Genomic DNA, 22,836 nt, shown 5'->3' with positions numbered 1-22,836 from the left:
TAATCACTTCTTTAATTATTAAGAGTATTGTTGGCTTATTTTCTTGGGAATGCTACGATCAGATTTAGTTCATCAATGATAACGTTGGCTGCATGCAGAGGACAAACTGGAGTAGAGAGGAAAGAAGCGAGGATACCATTAGTAAGCTACTGTCAAGCAAAAGTTAATAAGGTCCATGACTAGGTCACTGAAAAGGAAAAAATAAACATGTTTCAGAAGAGTCAACATTATTAAGTGATAGACTAGGAGTCTACTAGAAGAACCTAAAATAACCAGCACAGTTATTTTCTATTTTTTCTCTTACTTTTTTTAAAAAGTAAAGCTGCTTCATTTTAAGCTTATGAACAAATAAAACTCTCAAATCTTATTTTGCATAAAGTTCTGACAAGCTGAAACCTCAATGTCCAGCATTTGCAAAACTGATTTATTTAATCTAAATGTAGGATTTTGCATTTATTTCTTTTAACATATACTGTCATTTTTTTTCTTTTTATCTTTGTCTAGGTTGTCAATACTAGTTATGAACTTAACTATCAGCTACTATTATTTAAAAACTCTAATGTGAAATTTTTAATTTTTTATATGACACTATTTACATGTGAACAGTATATTAGCATAGAGATAATATTTTGAAAGACTTCATTTTGGGGCATGCCTTGTAAGTGCTGTGCAAATAAAGCCAGATCCATCATGGCCAACGCAGTTTGAATCCTGGCCACAGAGACTTGAAACACACATGAGGCATGTGTGCTTGGGCAACCCAAATCCAGACAGCATGAAGACCTAAAGGAGAAGAGATTGCAGTGTGACTGCACCCCACTGGGGAGTGTTTTTTTCCCTCTCTCTCTCTCTCTCTCTCTCTGTGTGTGTGTGTGTGTGTGTGTGTGTGTGTGTGTCTTTGGTGAGTGTACGTGTCCTCTGATAATTAAAAAGAAAAGCTTCATTTTGGATCAATGTAGAGCCAGTAGCCAACATTTTCTCTATCTTATGTTCTAAAACTTGCGTATTAGCAAACACCCTTAGTAGAATCATAAGATAAACTACGGAAAGCAGTTCCAAGTTTCTGCTGAGTAGTAGTTCCCTACCTGACTAGTTCTCACACAGCTTTCTCTTCTCAGACTTGGCACTCTTAGGTAAGTAACTCAGTTTGTTTTTGTTTACAAGATGGGCATGAGAATAATAAATTAGTGGGTATATTTTCCTGTATTTTTTTTTTAATCTTAGAGGCTGTAAATACAGACTACAATCATCTCTTAGCTACATATTTGGGCTCTGTTCTGAGAAAGCTAGCAAGAACCAGTGGCCCTGATGGATAAGAGTTCTGAATAACAGTGAGAGGCCAGTTACCTCTGTGTGCCCCAAACACATGCAGGGTCTGTCATAGAGCAATAGGAGATAGCAATCTTTTGGAGAAGACTATATATGTTTGCAGATTAACATGATTCTCAAAAATAATAGCAGCAGGATCTTATGGATATCTAAAAGGATCAAGTATTATTTTACTTAAGTTAGTATGAATAAGAGAACAGCAGAAGGAAGGTAAGCTAATTAGTAATAACAAAAAAAAAAATACCTTCTATGACCTTTTCTTGAGCAATAATTTTAGAAGACTCACAATTACATCAAATATCAGAGGTCTCAGTGAAGACAGTTATGTGCTTCCTGGAGTAACTTTTTATTGTAGTAAGCAGAGAATTCTCCCTCCAACCAACAGAACCAAATACTGCTAATGAGTTTTCTATAGAAGGACAGAAGGCAACAGGAATTTTCTTAAGCAACCAGAACAAATGAAGAAAGAGAAAGAAATTCAGGAAGATGTTTGACCTTTATGCTTCATTAGCTTTCCCTTGTTTTCCACAGCTGCAGGCCAACCTTTCACCTTGGGTCTATGCTGGTCGCACAGGAGACCCAGAAGCAATCATTCAGGACACAACTACAGTTGCACAAAGATGCCTCTCTCCTAGAAGTGAGCCTCTCTCTAAGAAGTGAGAAATCAACCATGGCATGATGAAAACATTACCTTTACTGCCCGTCACATCCGAAATGCCTCGACACAGACTCCAGATCAGCAACACTCTCACCAGCAAGATACACCCTGTCTTCAAGGTGCTGGGAGGCTTCACAAATGCAGTGTTACATGTCAACCCAGATACCAAAATGTGGGATTCTTCTTCTTGGACTCCCATACTATTTGTACTGTTGAGGTTGGTTTCACAGAGAAACAGATTAGGGCTTATTTTTTCAGTCACTAGGTGACGAATTTTGGCGTAATTGTTGTGTATACTGATAGACCTTTTAAAGTCTAGTTAAATGATTGGAGTTATATAATGAAAATAGATCCAGATTCTGGGTAGAAAAAAATTTAATTTTGAAGTAAGTCTTATTGTTTATTTTTGTCAGACAAGAAAACAGTGATGTAGAAATGAAGAAACTATAGACAGCTTAAACCCATTATATAGCCTTGACTACTAATATGAAGAACCTTAAAACACTATCTCTCCAAGGATATTATACACAAGACAAATTTTGTCGGGTGGCATTGAAATCCCTTGGCTCAAGAACTAAGCGCCCTTTTGTATAAAGATACTTAATTCTTTCACTATAAATAGGGTACCTATTTTTGCTTATTTCTTCAAGAGGGTCATTGATTAGAAGCCCTTGTGAAGAGATATGTGTTTCCATGCAGCAGTCAGGGTGTTGGTCTATGGCTGTCATCACATGGCCATCTTGATAACAACCTCATGTATATTATTCCTATGGCAAAACCTATTGAAATGTTCAGTTTAATAATACTAGTTAAGAGGCAAGTGTGGCTGAGACACTGTGCCTTATAGGCTGGGACTACATTGGAGGCTCGGGTTTGATCCTCATTCCAACCTAAAGGCCAGGTGTAGTGGGTGCTTTCCTATAATCTCAGCAATTCAGGTAGGTCCATACAGGAGGCCTATGAACTCCAGGTTGTCCTGGGCAACATAGCGAGACTCCAAAAAGGAGCTAGGTATAGTGGTGCATGCCAGTAGTCCCAGCTGGGAGGTCAAGGCAGAAATATTGTGATATAGAGGGACCAGCAGTCAGCGTAATGGGTATGTCACTAAACTCCCACATAGCTGACCGCGTTTCGAGTCCCGGACCCAGTGACTTAAACTCACGCCAGGTACATGTGTGTATGTGCCCAAGATCCCGAGAGGAGAATGGAGGAGAAGGGATTGCAGTGTGGCCATCACCCCTGGGGAGTGATTTCTCACTTTCTGTCTCTCTGTCTCTCTCTATCTTTCTGGTGAGTGCACATGCCCTATATCAAAAACCTCTCACAAAAAAATAAAATAAAAAAAGAAAGAAAGAAAGAAAGAAATATTATAATATAGAGAGACTTTTTTTTTCTTTTGAGAGAGAGATTTTTGCTATAAGGCACATGCTCTTGCCAGAGATACAGAAAGAGATAGAGAGACAGAAAGCAAGAAATCCCCCTGGAGGAGATGGCCATGCCACAATCCCTTCTCCTCCAATCTGCTCTCAGGATTTTGGGCATGCACACACACGTGCCTGGTGTGAGTTTTACACTGCTGGGACCAAAACTCGACCTTTGGTCAACCATGTGGAGTCCAGCAATGTAACCATTACATCATCCACTGGTCTTGAAACTTGGCGTTATTATTATTCAGTTTATTTATTTCTTCTATGGAAGAGGGGAACATGCAGACACAGAGAGAGAGAGATCAGCTCCCCCAACTTCACACTGCAGTATACTCCCAGTCACTGTTAGCCTAGGTCACAGGCACACACAGGCCTAATATGCATAGAGAAAACTCACAACGCAAACCCAGAGTTAAGATCTATGAAAGCATCTCATGCACCAGGCATTATCCTCGATAGTTTCTATTTACCTTTACATGCTTTGCATGAAAAAGCACTTGTGCTACTCATATTCCATAGATGAGGAAAGTAATGCAGAGACTGGTTAATAAATTTGACCTAGATTACCCCACAAAGGATTCCAACTCAGAGACATCCCACTGCACAGGCAGCGCTCTGAATCAGGACTCTCTTCTATTACTTGGTCAGATAAGGTGAGCCACATTGTTGAATAGAAAAATCAGGTCACCTTACCAATAGCGGGATCAGACTCTGGTTCCTGGACCTCCAACATCCTCAAATCGATTTATCAAAAAATGGCATCTGGCATATTAGATGTAACAGAAGAGCTCATCTGTATTTGCCTAACTTGGAAGAAAAAAACTTTATCAAATTCTGTGATTTCATGTCACCTCTAACTAGGTTGCATCTGGTATTAAAGATGCTCACCAGAGGGAGTACAACTGGTAGGGGTCCACAATGCACAGGCCTAATTTAATTCATTATCAGGAACATATTTCTAGAGATCACTACAAACCTACTTTTTCTCATAAGACTTTGCTTAATAGTCTAACAATCTATAAAAAGTAAAAATTAATTGACAGAGAATAATGTTCTGCATTTAGAGTGTTCTCTTCAAGATCACATCTGCCCACTCCCAGTCCCCCATCCTTGTTCATTCCTACTGTATTTCTTTTAATACAGGATTTTATAGATCTGTTTTAAACTCAGAACTAAGGAGATTTGGGGGCATTGAATTCATATGAAAGAAACACATCTTGTGATTCTAATCCTCAGTCTTGCTTACTTCTCATTTCCCACAGTTTGCATCACTTAGAGAAATGAAGCTGCACATTCCCAACTCTTGTCTCCAAGCTGCCTTTGTGTATTTAAAGGAAAGGAAAACCTGAGATACACAAATATGTTTTAAAGTAGTGTTCCCCAAAACAAAGCACTAGACAACTTTACATTTTCTGTCAGCCTCCTGGAGGAACCTGGTCACAAAATCAAAAAATGCATTGATTGTTTGAAGTCAGATATTTTAATTAAGCTTAGATGTGGGAATAAAGGAGGGAACAGAGACAAAGACATAGCCTCATTACCAGATGTTAAAGCAATGCCCCCTAGTCAGAGTCAGATACTTCCAATATACTTGCAATGTACAGCTTCCATAACACTCATTAAACTGTTCAGTATTTGCAGAGACATCCACTTCACCAACACATACACACATATGCGAGAGTGTGCGCATGTGTGTGCACACACAAAGGCACGTAGCAAGCAACCTTTGATGAGAGAACCCTTGTCTTACTTTTTCTCCTAGCTCTAGCCCCTAGTGCAGTCTCACCCCTCAAAGGAGCTCAGCAATTCCTTAAAAATGTGAATGGCTGAATTGAAGATATTTTAGTTATTTCATTTGCCATTCATTCACATACATGTTTCAAGAATAACATTTGGATTGTGTTTTTGTTTTTCTGCTAGGGAGATTGAGGCAAAATGGGAACAGTAAAACTTAAAGGTAGAGGGGCCAGCAGGTAGCACAGTGGTTAAGGCACTGAACTCCCACATGGTTGACTGTGGTTTAAGTCCCAGACCCAGCAGCTTGAAACTCTTGCTGGGTGTGTGTGTGTGTGTGTGAGCACCCAAAACCCAGAGAGAATGGAGAAGAGATTGTGGCATGGCTATTCTCCTGGGGGGATGATTTATTGCTTTCTGTCTCCCTGTCTCTGTTTCTCCATCAGGTGCATATGTCCTATAGCAAAAACAAACAAAAAAACCTTTAAAGTGGAAATTGCCCATGTTCAACATATACAAGGACAAATCTCCTGAGGAAAGTTGGGGGTAAAAATCTAGTAAATTATTCTGATATTTCTATTTGAAGAATTCAATGACTGTCTGAAATTTCTACCTTTCACCTAGGAAAAACTTTCACAGCATCCTGACACTGTTTACACCTCTTCTAATTGCTTTGGTACAGGTTATTCTCAGCCTCTTTCCTGAAACCCATCTCTTTAAAAGAAGGTCTATGAAATTGCAAATGTATGTCTCCTTCTGACACCACTCCCAATTCTAGCTATTTTTATTGAATGTCTTACAGAAGGGGAAAAAGCCATTAAATGATAGTGGGAAATATTATTGCCCCCCCCCATTCATAATAAACTAAAATGCTCAATGTCACTTTAAAACACTTTGGGAGAACTCAAAGAGCGAGCAAAAACAGACATAATCCGAAGTATAAAACACCCAAGGGAGAATTCTTACTGACAAGTTTAAAAAACAACACTAATATAGAGCAAGGATTTTTTATAGCACTTCTACATAGGAACGTTTTTCCAATATCTTATCTGTGCTTCTGTCTTTTATGTCTTGCCTCCAGCTACTCCTAGTCCCAGCAATGGCCCAGGCCCCCACCAGCCGTTCTCTCATCCTCACCCCTACACACTCGGCACCCGATTCCCTTGAAAATTTATTAACAATGACATTTGGAAAACACAAAGCCATTTCCATTCAATTAAATAAACATACCACGTTAACCTTCAGTAAAAGAAGTGGTCGTTCATTTTTATAGGTGGCTGTAAACAGATTTTGAGCTTCACAAAGCCAAGATCAATAGAGCGTTGGCAAACAATAATAATCTCATGCACATTCTATCGACAGCCACTCAGAAAATATAGTTTGATTCTGATAGGCCTGATGATTGGGCCCTTGGCCAACATTTTGCCTTTCTCTGAACGAATGTCAAAATGTCAAGAAAATGCCTCTGCGTGAGTGAATTGCTCTGCAGTCTTCTGAGGAACCTAATCTGCCAGGTTCTGACATCCCAGCAATGCAGACCAGTGGAGAGAGAAAGCCTCTATAGGTGGTGATGGTGGTGCCTCATCTGGCCATGAGGAAGTCACAGGAGTGGCTATCCGCTACTGTCAACTATGTTTATTTGTAATCACTATTTTCATATTGATGATAGAATGGGGACAGAGACAAATATATACAGATGTAGTCTCTGGTTACTTCCACTTCTCCTATCAGGGATAGACTATTCCAAGAATGGAAGCCCTAGTAGAGAGACCATCCCCAAATGCCTGCTCTCGAACTAGCCTTCATATGGGAGTCCTTTTTTTTCCCTCTCTCCCTCCCCTCATTGCTGCATTTCTACCTTCTTTCTTTCTCTCTTTCTCTCTGTGTCTCTCTAATTCTCTTTCTATTATTCCTCTACAAACATATAATAGACACAAGTTGCCTGGAAATGATGAGAGATTTCTAAACATGGACTAGAAATCTCAAGTCTAGTTTCAGCTCTGCCTTAAACTTGCTGTGTGATCCTTTCAATCTTAGAACCCCAGTATTTGCAAATGGAAAATGGGTTGTGTCTTGGTCCACATGGTCTCTAAATCTTAATGTTTAAAAAGAACTGGAATTTGAAAGACAGACAACCTGGATTAATATCACTGTTCATCTCTACTTACTGGGTGGCTTTCAATTTACTTTTTAGTTTCTTTATTTGTAAAAATGGACATAATAATCCGTAATTCATAGGATTATTGGGACACTTAAAAGTGATAATGTGAAGCATTAAAGCTTTTTAGAAAGAATATTTGAGTCTCTGCCCCACACCTCTATGGGGGGGGGGGGCTGAACGGGGAAGAAAAAGCAACAGAGAGAGAGAAATTCTTGACAGAGTCTCTTTGCAATCCTCCTGCCACAGCGTCCCAATTACCGAGGATTAAAAGTGTACATGACCGTAGTCAATACATTCAAGATCGCTGGGGGAACTAGATCTGAGCTTCCCATATGGCTCCCAACCTCCTGGGTGGTGGCACTCTCGGTGTGCCACTGTGGGCAGGCCAAGAACAGCTGCAAGGTTGTGACAGGAAAACTGCAGGTTTTCCAACTGGCCCCTCCTGATAGTGGAAAAGGGACATATATAAGATATTTTTATCACTTTTATAAAATAGTGTATTACAAACTAGACTTACTGAATATTTATCACTTTTCACCTGGAACACTGGAGACCCAGACAGACTTTCACAGTATCCTCAGACTGTTTATAACTCTTCTAATCACTATGGTAACAGCTGTACGCAGCCTCTTTCCAGCCAGTTGAATACCAGGCTTTGAACTAGCACTTTGGTTGACTTAATTCTCTGAATGCTCTCTACAACCTTAAGAAGTAGGTACTGTTATTGGTTCCTATATGTAAGTATTTATATTACACTGTATATACTAGTTAACTATTATAAATGTACCACCGAAATCAGTCATAGAGGGATTAAAATAATTTTTAAGGGGTCCGCAATTCAGACTTGAACTTAAGTACATGCTACTCAAATGTCTGTGAATTAAACCCCTAAGCTACACCACCTTCACTATCTTAGGGATATTTAGAAAGTCTAATGAGAGCCTTTGGATGTTTTAAAAATTATTCTACACTTTCTCCTGCTTATAAGTAAACAAGTTAGTAAATCTGCTGTCGATCATTCAACTTTTGAGGCTTAATTATTCATGATTCTGCTCATCATCAAGGAAGAAACTAAAATGAAAAACAGTCTAACTGCAGAGACTCTGCTCCATCAATTGATGATGTTTTCCTCTTTCCAAAAGCAGGATATAGCTTGAGTAATCCCCCCAAAATGGGGGTGAGGCAAATTACAAGAACTAGTATTTTGACATACCCATCTGTGAATAAAGATGCCACCGAAATGATTTGAACCTGAATTCTATAGTACTCCTTGAATCAAAGGATTTGATTCAAAGGATCTAACTTAGCAGTTAAGATCTTGACTGAGGAATTAGATAAACCTGGGTTCAATCCTCAGCTTTCCTTTTCTTGTTTTTTTTTTTTTTAAGAACTAATCATTTAATTTTATCTGTTATTACTACGATTTTTTTTTTAATTTGACTAGAGAGACAGAGAGGAGGGGAGAGGAAGAGTGAGAAAGCAAGCCACCACCTCCAGGACTCGAACAATGGTTGGCCATGTGGGAGTCCAGCGCCCCAACCATCACACCACCTGCTGGCTCCCCAGCTTTCCTTTTCATAGTTTTTAGACCTTATCTAATTTTTGTTTTGTTTTGTTTTTAAATATGGAATGCTTCATGAGTTTGCATATCATCCTTGAGCAGGGGCCAACTAATCCTCTCTGTATGGTTCCAATTTTGGTATAGTTGCCGCTGAAGAGATCACCAAGTTTTATAAATCTCTCTGAGGAATAAAATAATAGACTGCAATTCAGACAGCTAAGAAGAATTTTAAATGACCTAATATATGTGTTACGGTAAGTATGCTTAGCATAGTACCTGAAATATGGTAGATGTTTAATAAATAGTATTCATAATTATTATTGTCTGTATACAATTTTCTATGTCCTTTTCCTTTCTCTAATCCTTTGTGCCTGTTACTATAGAGATTAAGAAGTCAGGACCAGCAGATGGTGTAATGGCTATGTCGCTGGACTCCCATGTAGTCAACTGCGGTTCGCGGTTTGCGTCCCGGACCCGGTGGCTTGAAACTCACACCGGGCACATGTGCGTGCGTGCCCAAGATCCCGAGAGGAGAATGGAGGAGAGAGGATTGCAGCCATCCCTCCCCCCCACAGGGGGGGCAATTTCTTGCTTTCTATCTGTCTGTCTGTCTGGCGAGCGCACGCACACTATAGCAAAAACCTCTCTGAAAACAAAAAAAAAAAAAAGAAGGAAGTGAATCTGAATACTGTATCCACCTACACATTCTTTTAGCCACAACTTTGAGGAGTTAATATCTTTTTTAATGAGCATTTGTTTTAACTCCTATATGTATGTATTAACTAATTTGCATTAATTAGTGATCTTCTATAAACTCCATATGACAATTCTCTGTATGTGTGTCTGGGTATGTGTTTTAAATAACTGCACGGTTTAAAAATGATTCTATCATCTGAAAATAGACATGTGTTTTTAACACCTGGGTAATTCTCACTGAGATTCCTAAACAATCACGTTATGATTGTTCATGCACAGAGATCTTATACTAACTTCAGAAGCAGTACAGTTGTGATTGGTATTAGTTGACTCAACCATTAAAACAAACTGTACAGCCTTCCCATCAGAAGCCAAGAAATGAAGAGGTTGTTTGGATAAAGTCTTAGTTAGCTTCATTCCAAGTTTACCTGTAACTCCACTGGAAGAGTGTATTTCAGAGCCAGAAGAAAGGCAATGCATTTGCATTTCCTCTGAGCTAGTGTTCTATCCCTACCATTTACAACACTCTAGCCACCGCCCAATAATGCCATTTACAGTGAGATGGCATGTACCAGGAAAGCAGTTACGGTTAGTTGCGGCAATTGTGAGGTGCTGAGCAGACACTATTTCCTTCATAGCCCAGCTCCTTGGGTGGCTCTACAACACTGATAGGAGTGAGTTATCTCCCTCATTCCCCTTTGAATGATTTTAGCCTTCTAGCTGATACAGAAAGGTTCCTGAAGAAGCAGATGAAACTAAAAGCAAATCAAGGTATTTAGCATCAAAGCGGCAAATGGAGTAGCTTTGTCAAAACTCTGTGAGCTTTTTTTGAAAATCTTAAATATATATTACACACACACACACACATATATATATATATATATACACACACCCAGAAAAGGGGAGGAAATAGGGACATGTGGGTCAAATGATTCAAAACAGTAGCTACGTAGAATGAACAAGTCAGAAGCTAATGTACAATATGAGGATTAAAGTTAAGAAACTGTATTATGTTAGAAATGGTTAAATAATTAGATTTAAGCTGCTATAGTTACATACAAAAAAACTATGTGAGATATGTTATTATTATTATTATTTTTTCTAATTTGCCCAAGGATACATGCACTTGCCAGAGAAAGAAAAAGAGACAGAAACAGAAAGAGAAAGCATTCTCTACCCGGGGCATAGTCACACTACAATTCTTTCTCTTCCTTTTCTCTGACCTCTCTGGATTTGAGGTACACATTAACATGTACCTGTCCTATTTTTCAAGATGCTGAGGCTGAGATTCGAGCTGGGAGGTCAACCATGTGTTATCCCACTCCCTTAATCCCTAGCACACAGGGCTAGCCTGAGATAATACACAGGTTAATCTGCTTCACTATAGGAACCTTTCACTATCTGTATGTATCTCACAGCATTATGTTGTAAGTCTTTATTATACACAATGAAATGTATTTTAAAACAATAACAACAACACATGAGACCTGCAACCTCACTGTAAATGTGACTTTGAAATGATTAATAGCAAGACCAGAACAGAGAAGGACGTGAGGGCCACGTGGCAGAGTGTAATAAACTTCACTGAATACAATTCAGATTCACTCATCCATGCAGCCCTCTAAGCACACACAGAGCAGCAACTATCTTTATAAACAACAGACCAAGAGATAACGTTTCTCTTTAACGTTTCGAAAGATTGAACGAAATTAAAGGTGAAGGGGGGCAATGAAGGCTTTTGTGCTACACTGCACCTGCCTCCCCCTCATGACATCACAGTACTCTGAGCACTAAACAGTCTTGATGGGTTTTGTTAGGCAACTTTAAAATCTGATATTAAAAGCTAGATGATGTCTCCCAGTATTGAACCATGCCTAGATTTTATAGCCAACAGAAATAGAAATAGAACCGAGAGGCTTCTGTGTGCTTCGGCTCCTTATACCTTAGGAATCATTTGTGCCCCATTTTCCCAGAATCAATTTAGGTCCTGCACACACTGCCAGGGCATCTTGCCATCTCGCATCTACATGATGGAAATAAGCATAATTAAAGAAATAAAAGAAATAGAAAATGTTCAAGCTTAAAGGAAACTGAGATAGTTTAGTCAAATCACCACACTTTATAGATGTGAAAACTGAGGCCCACAGAAGGCAATTTCCCACAAATCACACTAATAGCAAAAAATGTCTAGACCAGAGCTTTTCCCATTGAAGTATATTAAAATATTTTAGCGCAGTAAGACCTACATCTGTCATTACTGGAGAGCAAGCTGTCTTGAGATAATTGAAGTGTATTCTTCATAGCCTCAAAAGTTTAAAGTCAAATTACTCAGTTCATATAAAATCTTTTTCAAATATCATGTATACTTCCTTTCCAAAACTGGATATAATTTATCATTTTTAAAAGCCTTGAAAAAATGCCATTTCATAGAGAAGTTCAAGAAAAACCTGAAGGCTATTGGAGTGTCTAAATATCTGGGGAGAACAGTGACTGTTGAGTTCGTATTTTGTTCCACAGTGATTTTGTGATCACAGCACAGTCGAGGTGATTATTCGTATTTGTTCAATGAGTTAATCTCTCCCTTTTCCCTTACAAAGGTTTAGTAGTCTCTTTTCATTGTTAGTTTTATTATTCCTCCCAGATTCAAATGTATTTCTTCTATTCCACTTTGAACAAGATAATGAATATCCATTCTTTTATAACTGAGTTTAAAGTGGGAGTAAATAGGTTCTAGGTGACCACCTTAGATATTTGTGTGTGTGTGTGTGTGTGTGTGTGTTGAGAAAAATATGTAACAATTAGTGTCTAGATATTGTATTGTATGTTTTGCTTGGATATGGGTCTTGTCTTATAAAATTACAGATACTTTTTGGAAGGGACTATAGCAATGCTCCTGTCAATCACTCCTCAGTGCAGGAATCCCCTGGCTAACAGGACATACAGTCACTCAGCCTTCCCCTATATAGTTGAGGTATTCCCTGTATCAGAAGAGACCTGATTTAAGAGCCAGATCACTCAGACTCAAATCCCAACTCAGTCTGCCACTTCTAAATTAAATATTATTGGAAATTCATTTAGTATCTCTGTGCTTTAGTTTCTTCAACTGTAAAATGAGAATTATACCTACCACATGGAGATTTCTGAGGATTAAATAAGAATGCAGAGTTGAAAACAGTCAGTGAAATAGTTTAAGAGCTGTTTTTATTCTTAATTACTACTGCTGTGACTATTAGGAGGTATCTTCAAAAAAGTTAAGGAAATGAATATTATAAAAAAATGATGCATCAATTTCAAAAATTTTTTCCACCTTCAAATGGAAAATTTTTTTTCTTAGGAAGTCAAAATATATCTTCCTATAATTTCTATCCATTGGTCCTGGTTCTTCTTTCTCGAGTTAGGCTGATTAACGTGAATCCCTTTTCTATGTCATGGTCATTCAAATGGTTGATGACAGTTGTCATATTCCTTCTTAAGCTTCCCTTTTACAGGCAGAACATTTAAGGATCTGCAACTTCTCATATTATGGTTGTGACCATTCTTACCACTCTTCCCTGAGAATAATAATAGCTCCCAGTTATGAGCCAGGCACTGTGCTGAGCCGTTTATTTGCATTATGTAATCTAATCCTTAGCTCAAACAAGGGAAAGTGCTTCCATCCCCATTTTATCAGTGAGGGAACTGATTTTCCACTGCACTATACTGTGCATGTCTTACTTTTTCTTTCCCCTGAAAAAATGCAACAGTCAAGACTTCCGATGACATCTAACCAGGGCACAAGTCAGAAGAAATGGTTATCTACCAACGTCGGGCAGCTGCATTACATTTTTTTGTGACTATGCAATTTGGAGTAATAATTAAAAAAACGCTATTTTTTTTTTCTTGGAGAGGTGTTTGCTATAGGGTGTGTGTGCTTGCCAGAAAGACAGAGAGACAGAAAGTGAGAAATCACCCCTCAGGGAGGATGGCCTTTCTGCAATCCCTTCTCCTCCATTCTCCTCTTGGGATCTTTGGCACACACACACACGTGCCTGGCATGAGTTTAAGCTGCCGGGTCCAGGACTCGAACTGCAGTCAATTACATGGGAGTCCAGGGACATAGTCATTATGCCAACTGCTGGTCCCTTAGTTTTGTATTTTTAAACACATAAACATCTATCTGAATGTCATTTCTTCTATCCACAATTAGAATAATAGCTTCTTCTTTTTATTTTTTTTTCCTAACCTATGGGCATTATTTCATATAGTCCTATTATAATCTACTCATTTCATTTTAGGATCATTCTTCCTTCCTGTTGAGATATTTTTGGAGTCTCAAGTCTGTCATTTACCATTTGAATTCTTGAACTAGTTCTTTACCCTGACCATATGAGAATTGTAAATGAAGAGGTGTAAAGACCGAAGACACATAACGAGAGACCTTCTTCCAAGATACTAATGAGCATGTCTGAGTGTCTGGCACAGTGCCTGTACATCGCATACACTCGCTTGATTCTCACCCATTAATCCTGTCCATTCTTATCATCTTTAACAGATGACAGGGTAGCACTGGCACGTAGTTTACCTATAGATGAAATAAGTCCAACTTTAATCTAGGTCTGCTTACTTCAATAGCCAAGCACTTTTTACTATTATACTCTATCTTACTAAGATAATATGAGCGTCTGCCTTACAACTACTGATGGTCTTCTGAATTACTTTACACTTTCAGCTTCTTTTTGTCTATAGTCAACACTGAAGGACTGAGTTGCACATTCCCAGGAGGCAGTGTGAAATAGGCCAGAAATGAGTCTCCAGCACCTGAGCTCTGTGTGGTCAATCCTGTGGTCGATGTTACCTATCTGTGCACCTCAATTTATTGCCACATAAGATCACCATCTTACTTTAGATCCTCTACATTTATGACTTGTAGCTCAGTCTTAAGCATTCTTGACCATTTGGCTTCTACTGACACCAGGGCACTTGCATAGTAACTGTGAACTTCTTGTCTTAAAAGCCCAGGGTTTTGGATTTTTCACGAGAGCACATTCTGCTTGGTCACTGTGCTCCAGGGTAGGTGTTAGTGCAGAGGTTTCTCTGCCACCTAAATTATGTGGAGGTAAATCTTCAAGACAAGACTTTTTACCAGACTAATGTCCCATTGGTTCTAGCTTCATTGTCTTATCTAAGACACTTCCTTCAATAGTTCAGATAGTTCCTTATAGCCCACAGTTTTAACCCCTAAAATCACTTAACCCTCACTAAAATGAAACCACTTCTCACTTATTTAAAGCTACCCCACACTTAAGCCAAACTGCCAGTTCAAATAGTTTTTGCTGCTGGATGTCTAACCTGAAATTATGCAGAACACTAAAAAAATGCAAAGGGTAATTAGAAACCTATAATTATTGGTGACACTAAGATCAGCACCCCTTTACTGTAAGACAGCACTAGACTGTCTAATGACTGCGAGCAGTCAGGGTACTAGCTGCGCATGCCAACTATTCTTTCATTTCCTTCATGCTTCATACATATGTCAAAGATGTACAAAAGCAAGCGAAGGAAGAGTTCTTTTTTAATTTTTTATAAAGTCAAGATTTAACCCATAAGCTACCATTTTCCTCTTATTAAGAAAATAGTTCAGAGGGGCAGCAGTTGGCGTAGTGGTCAAGGTTCTGGACTCTCACATGATCAATAGAGGTTCAAGTCCTGAACCCAGTGACTTGAAAATCATACCAGGTACATGTGCGTGTGCTCCCAAAATCCTGAGAGGTGAATGAAAGCAATGGGATCACAATGTGGCCATTTCCCCTCGGAGATAATTTCTCACATTCCCTTTCTCTGTGTCTCTGTCTCTCTCTGTCTCTCTCTCTCTCTCTCTGGCAAGTACATATGCCCTAAGGCAAAAACCTAAAAAAATAAAATAACTATAAATCTGTTTTGTTTGTTTTCTTTCCCCCCTTTTCTTCCTTCTTACTCTTCTTGTTTTTCCTCTTCTTCTTTAGCATGTATTCTCTATGCCTCTAATGGGTACCTGGGACCTGTCACTATTAATGAACTCTCCAGTCACATGGTATAAAAATAAGCCAAAGCAAGGTCTTTAAGCAAACTCCGGCCTGATGGATCATATCAGAAAACTGGAAGAATATGCATTTCCTAGCACGGAGACTCAATGTTTCAGTCCCTACTGCGTAAACAGAGAAGGATACTGATGGCAAGATAAAATACCACACTTCTCTACATATTGAGCTAGCCTCACTTCAGCCAATTTATTCCAGGCTTTAGTAGTACCCATGATCCAGGCTACCTATGGAGGGGATGGATCGTGTTTTGGGACCCAGTCAGGGCTGTCGTATCTCTCTCTCTCTCACTTATGAAATAAATAAAAGAGAGGGTGGGTTGAATATTAATATCTATTAGATTTGTCTATAGGAAGAGAAGGCCAAAGGACATTTGAACTATGTGGATAAAGGTTTTGCAGGGGTTAAAACAGAGACAAATAGGTAACAGAATCCACAAGGCAAACAACAAGGCAGATGTGCCAGACTGCAAAGAATCTGCACTGTAGCCATCATGTTGCATTCATGTTGCAAGCATGGATTTATTCTTAGGAAAATGTCATCTGCCACATTAAATTAATCTTTTTAATTCACATGATATTGTTTGCATTTTGTTTGTAAATTTGCAACAATTTGGGGTCATAGAAGAATTAGGAGGCTACATTTGTAGTTTTCTGATTATATCTATTTGTGAAACACTGCAATATTCCCAGTCAGTTGTGAAAATATATGAGAACATTTATTTAACCTTAGACATAGCTCTTGCTTTACTCCCACTTGAGACAAACTACCCCAAGAATGGAGAGGATGGTGTAAAGCTGCTCAACCACATTAGATCATCTCTGTTGACTCGACAGCAAGAAGTGATTGCTGGGAGGTGGGGGGATGTCAGGTGAACGGGCATTTTAAAAGAAAAGCACAAGAAAAGGTTCAGAGACTCCTTGCAACACATATCCCTCTCATATGTTGTGTACATCAAAATAATCTCTAGAACTATTTTAAGAAATACAGGTACTTAGATTCTTTTTATATTACATCTTAGGGTCTAAGGCCCAGGCAAATTTTTTTCAAGGTTGATTTATAGTGTTTCTGATATGCTTCCCCTTTTACTCATTTAATAATTTCAATAAGCCAAGGACAATTCTAAGACATTTCTCAGAATAGTATTTGCAACTTTTAACATGCATGTGAATTACCAAGAGGTCTGTTAAATGCAGATTCTACTTCAACATATCTGGTAGGAGCCCTCTAATTCTACCTTTCTAATAAACTCTGAGATAGTCCAGGGACCATGCTTTAAGTAGCAATATCTTTGGAGATAGGGTGGTGGCCACTTCAGAGTAATTAGAACTGGATAAACCAGTTAAGCTCAATGTTATCTTTCTTAAGGATGATGAAGACTGCATCAATGTGTAAGTGACACAATACATCATAGAGTGACATGCATGGGTATACATATACACACACACAGGTACACACACACACTCACATAAAAATAACTTCATAGAATCTAGTAATTCCTATTCTGGGTCTGTCCAAATAGAATTAAACAAGTATTTTGAAAGATACTTGCATTCCTGTGTTCATTACAGCATTATTTGCAAAAATCAAGATATGGAATAAAACTAGGTGCCCATTTACAGAAGATTGGATAAATAACATATGGTGTGTGTGTGTGTAGTGTGTGTGTGTGTGTGTGTGTGTGTGTTTAATAAGCAGACACAGAAAGACAAATTCTGTCTGATCTCAATTATATGTGGAATCTAAGAGAGCTGAATGCATAGAAGCAGAATAGAAGGATATTTACCAGGTTAAGAAATGCAGGAAAAGGAAAAATACTGAACAAAGGGTAGAAATTTACAGTGATAAGATGTATATAGTCTGGAGACATAACATAAGAGTGTGTTACTACAGTTAATAATAACATATTGTATTCTTAAACTTCGCAAAGTGGATAAAATTTAAGTCTTCTGACCACACACATACACGCAGAGTTAACACACAAAGAGGTAACAATATGAGACACTGGATATGTTAATTAGTTTGACTGTAGTAACCATTTCACTATCTACACATACATCAAAACATCACCACTATATACCTCAAATATATGAAATTGTCATTTGTCAACTAGAGCTCAATAAAGCTGAGAGAAAAGGAAATCACTCCAAGGTTTTCTTTGCTACAAACTTGCTTTAGTTTCTTTACTGGGGGGAAAAGAAAAGCTGAGTTTTTATATCAGAATCTGGAATTCGAAATGATTAGATTTATCTCAAGTGTAGAGCTCTAAGACCTAATGATCTAAAAGGAAACAGAAAACAAAATCTAAGAAAACCAAAAAAAGACACCCCACCTGACCTGAGTCAAACTTTAGAAAATCAAAGGAAAAGAGTGAGGCGAAGGGCATTGGAGCCCAGATGGCACACGTTCTGAAGATGAAGTCATCAAGTCGCAGACCGTTGACCTGCTCTGCCCCCTGCTACCCTTCAGAACATATGTTCCTATCCTGAATTTCCTTCTCAAGCATCAGTCCTCTAATCTCCAAGGACAGCACTGCCAAGAAGAGAAGCACGTAGGACCCATGTTCCCCCTCCTCCAAGGATCGTGAGCATAAACTAGATTTGTCTGCACAGACTATTTTAAATGTTTTATCCTTTTACTTGAATTACTTTTGGCATATTCCAGACATGCTAGTAGAATGTCAAGTACATTTCATCCCCACGGATAGGGGTCAGCAACCCTTTTCTGCAAAGACCAGATAGTAATATCTTAGGCCTTGCCAACCTCACACATCCCCCCAGTCGAAGCACAAAAATTCACTGGTAGACTATATTTTAATTGTTGGACTGGAAAATCTGAACAGTATCCCTAAAGCACAGGAAAGAGAGGACAGACAGAAATAGAAGAGGCCTTCTAGTAGAAGAGGCAAAAGACAGCTCTTGAGAATGGTACCTCATCAGCCTCTTCACTTTTGTACTCAGATATTTTGTGGATTTTGCAAAGAGGGAGGGGAAGCAGCGACAGAAACACAGGACACTGTCAGGGGATATGGCCATCCACCTGAGAACCACGTGTCTGCTGCGTCAGCTTGTACCCCCATAGCTCAACAGGTTCCACTAGCACAATGTGCATCCAAAAGAAGAGACCCCAAGTTCTGCACATACACCCCCACTCATAAATCCCATATGAGCCATGTGTCCTGTTCCTACAATTCACTGTCATCTGTCTATTGTTAAAACAAAGTATAAGGGGAGGTATGAGCTGTATGAGTAGTTTCTGAAGCCCTGGTGGGTAGGGTCTGTTGTACCTGCTGTGTGGAAACACCTCTATCCCTGAGGAGAAACTGGCTGTAAGAGCAGGAGAGCCTCTGCAGCAGGGTGTAACCTGGCATTGATCTTGTTTCAGGGGCTCTGAGTACAGCAGCCTTGGGGGTGTCTCACTGTGGCAGTCTTACCGTGTGCACTTAGAGTGCTAGCATTGGTATCAGAGAGCAGAGAATCTAGAACAACGATGGCAGCAACAGAGACAGAGAGAGGTCATGTCATCCTAGATCTATTAAAAACAACAACCGTGAGACCAGCAGATGGCGTAATGGTTATGTTGCTAGGCCCGTAGCCGACCACTGTTTGAGGCCCAGACCCAGTGGCTTGAAACTCATGCCAGGTACATGTACATGTATGGCCAAAATTCAGAGAGAATGGAGAAGGGATTGTGGCATGGTCATCCCTCCCCGGGGGGAGAGGAGGGGGTTCATTTTCTATCTCTCTGTCTCCTGCTATCTCTCTGGTGAGCACATGGGTCCTACAGCAAAAAACTCTGCCTCTAAAAAAAAAGAGAGAGAGAGAAAGAAAACCAAACAGTCCAGAGAGCAAGGAGAAGGTGCTCCTAAGACTACACGATGGCCTTGTGGCAATCCCTGGGTTTGGTGCAATCATCCAATAGTGAAAATCACCTGCCAGGTTTACAGTGAGGTGATTTCCAGATCCTTCTAAGGAGTGTAAAGATTTGATCACAAGGCCCATATGGGGTAATAAGCCAAACAAAGGCTGTTATGAAGTAATCATGGTGGAGGTGATGAGATCAACAAATGAGTCCCCCGACCCCCAAGCAGCAACGCCTGTTATAATTGTTGCTTTGCCAAATCCAAGTTAGGTCAAGTATCTACTGGAGAACTAGGAGAAGGACAAAATCTGTCAAATCAATTTGGTCACCAAGGGGCAGACTATTTTTTTTTTTTTTTTTTGGAGAGGTTTTCGCTGTAGGGCTCGTGTGCTCGCCAGACAGACAGAGAGAGACATAGAGACAGAAAGCAAGAAACCACCCCCCAGAGGGGATGGTCACACCACAATCCCTTCTCCTCCATTCTCCTCTCGGGATCTTGGGCACACACGCACACGTGCCTGACGTGAGTTTTAAGCCACCGGGTCCGGGACGCGAACTGTGGTCGACTACGTGGGAGTCCAGCGACATAGCCATTACGCTAACTGCTGATTCGCAAGGGCAGACTATTTTTAGAATCTCCTACCATCTGATTTGCTAGGCCCTACTACTCTACATTAAAGACACACCTTCTATGGAGGTTTTGTAGTTTGTAGCATGCTATGCATTCCATTTGTACTAAGCTCTTCTTATTTTAACTAATGGCTATGGCCTCTGCAGCAGAACCTTGATCCTACCTTTGCAATTGACTTACACTCTCAAGAATCACTTTCTCCCTGAGATCTGAGATCCTTTCTATTCCTTCCTTTGGTATCTATGAAAGAAATAGCTTCTTTGATCACAAGCTTTCCTTACAAAGGACACATATGGCTTAAAATCATTCACAGCCTAGTGAAGGGTTCCCATCAATCCAGAAGTATTCTGGAATGAAACTTATTCATGGTCTAAGATCTGCTATCCTCCATCTCATGCCTCCCTCTTTTCAGGTGAAGAAATTTAGGCACTTACAATCCTAAGGACTTTCCTAAGACTGAGCAGTTCAGCCAGGACTCTACATTTGGTGCCCCGATTTCCAATCCAGCACTCTACATTTCTTTCTTGCTTCCTTCCTTAGATTGATGACCAGCACCTCTAGTTAACTAGGCAGGGCCTCATATCAATCACACTACTTGGGATAGGGGCAGAGGTACATTTGAGTCACAGATAAAAATGCGTCACATGATCTTTGATATTAATGCAGACGATGGTTTGGCCTAGTGCTTAAGGCAGTTGGATTCCATATGACTGATCGTGTGGTCTGAGTCCTGGACCCAAGATCTTGAAAAACATACTGGGCATGTGTGCCCAAAATCCTGAAAGGAAGAATAGACAAAGGAGGATTGTGCCACGACCATCACCAATGGGTGGTGCTTTCTCTTCTCCTTCTTTTTCTGTCTCTCACTCTGTCTCTGGTGAGTACACATGCACTCTAGTTTAAAAAAAAAAGAAGATATTAACGCAACACTTTGTCCCTGTTTTGTGTACTACACATCACTCATCACAATGCACTGATCCTTCTCTATCTGTCACACCTAAATAGACCATAAACTTCTTATAGCCTGGCGACACATCTCACTCACATATTTACCTGCAGGACCATGTACAGGATCTCAAAACATTTGGTATTTACCCAAAATCATTAATTTCTGGAATGAATGGGTAAATGAGTGAATGAATAAATAATATAGGGGAGCACTAAGAACCAACTGTCCTACATTCTACTACATACTGGCTGGCTGACTTGGAGAAAATCGCTGTAAAATCTAAACAACACAGGGTGTTTAAAATGCTTTTTGTATGCTGTAAAATGCATGTAGTATCATTATGACTACTCATTTCCTTATCCAAATCACAGTCAGTCATTAGCATGTCCTTACCTCAAAACAGCAGTCAAACTCCATATCCCAGATAGGCTAAACAATAATGAGGCAGGGTGCAAGAACTATAAAAACATATGCACAATGTTAAATGGAAAAACTACATGCAGAATGATTTGAGGGTGTGGTGTGGATTATGTTGAGTCAGATAGTACATGCCTCAACCAAAGAAGGCAGCTTTGGCTGTCTGTTATGTTCTGGGATTATAAGCCCAATCTTGCCAAACCTTTTATTTATTTATTTATTTATTTATTTATTTATTTATTCATTCATTCATTCATTCATTCATTCATTCATTCATTCATTTGACATTGGGCACATGGCACTCACCAGAGGGAGTCAAAAGCGGAAAAGTGAGAAATCACCCCACAGGGGACATGGCCACACCATAATCCCTTCTCCTCCCATCTTCTCTTGGGATTTTGGGCACATGCATATGCTTCTGGCATGATTCTAAAGTCATGGGGTCCAGGACTCGAACCATGGTTGGACATGTGGGAGTCCAGCACCTCAACCATCACATAGCTTGCCCCAATCTTCTAATTTTTTTTTAGAGATTTTTGCTATATGGTATGTGTACTTGCCAGAGAAACAAAGAGAGACAGAGAGACAGAAAGCTAGAAATCACCTCCCAGGGCGTATGGCCATGCCTCCCTTCTCCTCCATTCTATTTTTAGAATTTTGGGCATGCACACACATGCACCCAGCATGAGTTTTAGTCCACTGGGTCCAGAACTCGAACCATGGTTGACTACATGGGTGTCCAGCAATGTAACCAGTATGCCATCTGCTGGTCCCAGTCTTCTTTTTTTTTTTTTTTTTTTTTAAAAAAATTTTTTCTTACTTCTTAACTTTGTGGCTAAAATCAAACTATTCATTCATTGGAAAAGTCATGATGCATTTTTAAAAATAGACTGTGGTATGAAATATTCCAATTATTAAATACTAGACAACACTGTACCAGTCATCTTTGGAATAGAAGCGATATGCTAGAAAGCAGTAGTATACATGTTGGCAATATGATCTCTCATCATGATTGTGATTAGAAACTATGGAGCAACCACTTGGAGGAAAATCATTATGCAAAACCTAACAGTGGAGTAAAATGACCATAGACTTTGGGGTCAGAGGACTGTCACTTTTTAGCTTGGTGGTTCTGAGTAAATGCACTTAATTGGGTTTGATAGTCAAATTCTTCCTATTCCAATTATCTGTAAAATGTACCCAAAAGGCTCAAAATAGATACATGAAAGAATACATTGAACCTGAGCAGAGCTTAAAAACATAAAATGGCATCACCTTTGTCTGGGACAATGGCTGGCACTCGAGCAAGAGTTGATAGAAGAGTAAGTGAACAAAGTAAGTGTGCATCCTAGCAGG

At 39.4% G+C, this 22,836-nt stretch overlaps 1 protein-coding gene and 1 non-coding gene across 17 annotated transcripts in view; both read right to left on the bottom strand.

Moving 5' to 3' along the window:
* The window catches only part of NRXN3 (neurexin 3), a 1,829,483-nt gene that overhangs the window by 470,222 nt on the left and 1,336,425 nt on the right, over positions 1-22,836 (bottom strand). The gene's annotated exons all lie outside the window — the stretch shown is intronic.
* Positions 8,928-9,030, bottom strand: LOC114009385 (U6 spliceosomal RNA). The gene has a single exon (XR_003550814.1). It is a non-coding gene; the product is annotated as a U6 spliceosomal RNA (small nuclear RNA).

Source organism: Tupaia chinensis, unplaced genomic scaffold (genome assembly GCF_000334495.1).
Source record: "Tupaia chinensis unplaced genomic scaffold, TupChi_1.0 Scaffold000528_1, whole genome shotgun sequence".
In the NCBI taxonomy this organism is placed as follows: domain Eukaryota; kingdom Metazoa; phylum Chordata; class Mammalia; order Scandentia; family Tupaiidae; genus Tupaia; species Tupaia belangeri.
Note: the sequence above shows the minus strand (reverse complement) of the source record. Positions and strands in the feature narration are given on the sequence as shown.